Genomic DNA, 4571 nt, shown 5'->3' with positions numbered 1-4571 from the left:
GCACTGTTCTAAGCGCTGGGGAGGATACAAGGTGATCAGGTTGTCCCACGTGGGGCTCACAGTCTTAATCACCATTTTACAGATGAGGTAACTGAGGCTCAGAGAAGTGAAGTGACTTGCCGAAGGTCACACAGCAGACATGTGGTGGAGCCGGGATTCGAACCCATGACCTCTGGCTCCAAAGCCCTGGCTCTTTCCGCTGAGCCACGCTGCTTCTCTTTCCACTGAGCCATGTAACAAATGAAGCCTCACCATTTGGGACATGGCTTCTAGATCCTAAAATGTTCTGAATATATTTAAGGTCTCAGCTACTCCGATAAACCTAACCAACTAACCTCACTGGCACAGCATACAATATACATGCAGTATACATGCAGTAGAAGTATGGCAATTTATTTGCTACAGTGAATCCATCTTCATATCTGCACATTCCTATTTAAGTATGGATATATGTGAAAACATACTGTACATTCATGCATTCACACACAATGGAAAATGCATTTTGCCTAAAGACTGATAAAGTATGTTTCTTTATATTTTCATTTTGAATTTATTTGAATATGAGATTAAATATATCCTGAAAATGACTGTTAGGCTGAGATAGATTCTATAAAATTATGTATAGAACAATTACAATCTTTGAGAACTCTATTTCATTTGCACCTAATGCTATTGCCATTGGGTACTGAAGAAATAGGAACTTTCCAATTGAGATTGCTAGTAAATCCAAAGAGATAATTTTATTTTTGCTTAATTTTTTTTATATTTGTCCAAATGGTAGTTCCTAGCTTCTAAGGTGGCTTAAGTAATTTACTAAATTTCAATGTCTTTCTGAAGTACAACAATTAATAGGAAAATAGAAAATGTAAGAAATGAAAAAAAATCAATTTGACATCATGTTTGAGGGAAGTTAGAGTTGTCCTTCCAAGTCAAATTACTTGTTCACTCTTGGGTGCCTGGATGGCTGATAAGCTCAGGGTGGAGTCCAGGGTACACTATGTACCCACAACAACTTGCCTTTACTGTGTTGTTACATTTGTTGACTACAGTGCCTAGCACTGTTTTCAATTTGGGCACACTGTTTCAAAATATCTCATATTGTAGTCAGTCAGTCAGACACATTTTTACTGAGCACTTATTGTGTGGAGAGCACTGTACTAAGCGCTTGGGAGAGTACAATGTAACAAAAAACAGATATCCCCTGATCAGAGTGAGCTGTCATTTGCATACCTTGCTTATGGTCTGCTACAGTTGTTCAGATGCAGTAGCATCTGAAGCCTTGTTTCACTGCTTCCTTAAAGGAGTTCCTCAGTTCCCCATACAGTCGCTCTTTGGGTATCCTGCTGCCATTTGTTTTCACATGTGCCCCACAGGGGGAAGCTGGATTGAGGTAAGACTGAGTTCATTGTTATTGACCCTGTTTTTCTACCGTAGTAGACTACTTGCTCATCATCAATCGTATTTATTCAGCGCTTACTATGTGCAGAGCACTGTATTAAGTGCTTGGGAAGTACAAATTTGCAACATATAGAGACAGTCCCTACCCAACAGTGGGCTCACAGTCCACAGTCCACAGTCCACATACTGCTCTGCACATTATGGTCTGTAAGTGATACTGACTGTGCAACTCAAGGATTCAGATGGATTCAGAAGAAAGTGGATTGAATCTGCAGGAGACAGACCAGCCTTCTTTCTTTACAGAGAAGAGGGCTGGCAGCTGTGAACATAAGGGGGAGATTAGCCACAAATAGGAAAACATCAAAATAGTCTTTAAACTTCATGCCCAGAGTCCCAGAGCCCTGGGGAAGACTAGGAAAGGGACAGCTTGATCTCTCTTTAGGCTATCTAGTCTCTGTTATGAGGAGTGAACTCTGTAAACCTTCAGTTGGGTCTGAAGCCCAATGTCAGATTGGTGCCACACTCTGCTGATTGTCTCCTAAATCTGCTGGTCATTCATTCATTCAGTCATATTTATTGAGTGCTTCCTGTGTGCAGAGCACTGTACTAAGCACTTGGGAAGTACAAATCGGCAACATATAGAGACGGTCTTTTTAATTTAATTTTCTTTGCTCTGCCTGCAGCTGTACCATTAGCCTCATCTTGCCTAGGTAACAGGATTCTTTGATGCTGTTCAGATCCATTTTGGCAATGAAGATTTTTGGTTGTGTGTAGCATTTCTCTGGTGTACTGATAACTTACTTCAAGTTCTGGAGACTTAGCATTAGTCCAAAGAACACGGATGGTGATGATGATGATGCCAGACCTTTTGCTTGTTTTACTTTTACTTGTTTTGATGCCTGCCTCCCCTCTTCTAGACTGTGAGCCCATTGTGGGCAGGAATTGTCTCTGATGCTGAATTGTACTTTCTAAGCGCTTAGTATCGTGCTCTGCCCACAGTAAGTGCTCAATAAATACAACGGAATGAATGAATGAATGCCCTTCAATGGCCATATGAGTACCAGCATCCTTGGGAATTGAGGGTAATAAAAGAAGACCTACCATTAGACTCCTAAAACACACCAGCATGAGCTATTTGGCTATTTGAGGGTGGAAAGTATAGTTTGCTTGGCTTTAGAGGTCATTGTGAATGCAAGCATCACTTCTCATAACAGAGACTAGATAACTTAAGGAGAGATCAAGTTGTCCCTTTGCTGGTCTTTCCTAGAGCTCTGAGACTCTTGGCTTCAATTTTAAAGACTATTTTGATGGTTTCCTATTTTGGCTAATCTCCTCCTTATGCTCACAGCTGCCAGCCCTCTTCTCTGTAAAGAGAGGAGGCTGGTCTGTTTCCTGCAGATTCAATCCACTTTCTTCTTTTTTGCTTTTTGAGAATTAGTTGTTGGACTAGAGAATTCTTGGCTATCTGGAGCCTGGGGATCAGCTTGGACACAACCCTGCCAATAGCGCTCACAAGGCCGGAGCTCAGGTCCACTGGAACAGAAAGAATGATGCCCAAAATGTAATTCACATAAATCTGTAGGACTGCTAGAATGGAATCTTTCAACCAATAATCCGGTGTTCTGAAGTTCTAACCATTGGTTCTTCATATGGAAAGTGTAGTGAAACCTGAGCTCTGAGGATCTCACACATATTTCATGTCCCAGTCAATCTATCAATCAACCCATGATATTTATTGAGTGCTTATTGTGTGCAGAGCACTGTGTTAAGTGCATGGGAAAGTACAGTACAAAGCAGTTGGGAGATATCACTCCTGCCCACAGGGAGGGAGCAGTGTGGCCTGGGAGTGAAAAGGACCTGGGTTCTAATCCTGGGTCTGCTCCTTGTCTACTGTGTGTCCTTGGGCAAGTCATTTAACTTCTCTAGGCTTCAGTTGTCTATAAAATGGGGGAAAAGACTGTGAGCCCTATGTGGGACAGGGACTGTGTCCAACCTGATTAACTTGTATCTACCCCAGCACTTAGGACAGTGCCTGGCACATAGTAAGAGATTAACAAATATATAAAAAAAATGTATTTTACAGACTAGAAGGGGAAGTACACACTAAAATAAATTATAAATGGATATGTACATAATTGCTGCAGAACTAGGGGAGGGGTGAATATTGAAGTGCTTAAGGAGTACAGATCAAAGTGCACAAGTGAAGCAGAAGGAGGGCCTAGTCAGGGAAGCCTTCTGAGAGTAGATGTGATTTTAGTAAAGCTTTGAAGTTGGGGAAATTCATGCTCTGTTGAATAAGAAGAAGGAGGGGGTTACTGGTTTGGAGGGGGGATGTGGGCAAGGAGTTGGTGGTGAGAAAGATGGAATAGAGGCAGAATGAGTAGGTTGGCATTAAAGGAGAAAAATGGGCAAGTTGGGTTGTTGTAGGAGATCAGCAAGGTTCGGTAATTATTAGTAAGTACTTGCTATGAGCCAAGAACTGTATTAAGTGCTGGGGTAGAAAAACATAATCAAGTCGGACACAGTTCTTGTCCAGTAGGTGCTAACAGTCTGAGGGAGAATAGGTATAGAATCTTATTTATAATAAATAATAATGATAATAATGGCATTTATTAAGCGCTTACTATGTGCAAAGCACTGTTCTAAGCACTGGGGAGGTTACAAGATGATCAGGTTGTCCCACGGCAGGCTCACAGTCTTAATCCCCATTTTACAGATGAGGAAACTGAGGCCCAGAGAAGTTAAGTGACTTGCCCAAAGTCACACAGCTGACAATTGGCAGAGCTGGGATATGAACCCATGACCTCTGACTCCAAAGCCCGGGCTCTTTCCACTGAGCCACGCTGCTTTCTTACTGATGAGGAAACTGAGACACAGAGAAGTTAAGTGACTTATCCAAGGTCACATATCAGACAAATCATGAAGTCAGGATTAGAACCCAGGTCTTCTGACTACCAGATATGTACTCTCTCCACAAGGCCGCAAAGAGAGGTAGGAAGGGAAGAGAAGATTGAGTATGTTGAAGCTGATGGCAAGGAGTTTCTGTTTGCTGCAGAGGTGAAACGAGCAACCCATTGGAGGCTTTTGAAAGAGAGAATAATAATAGTGATCATGTCTTATTGGAAAGAGCAGGGGCTTGGGAGTCAGAGGATGTGGGTTCTAATCCCAGCTCT

Source organism: Tachyglossus aculeatus, chromosome 4 (assembly GCF_015852505.1).
Source record: "Tachyglossus aculeatus isolate mTacAcu1 chromosome 4, mTacAcu1.pri, whole genome shotgun sequence".
NCBI classification, from domain to species: Eukaryota; Metazoa; Chordata; class Mammalia; order Monotremata; family Tachyglossidae; genus Tachyglossus; species Tachyglossus aculeatus.
This window is presented reverse-complemented; position numbering follows the sequence as displayed.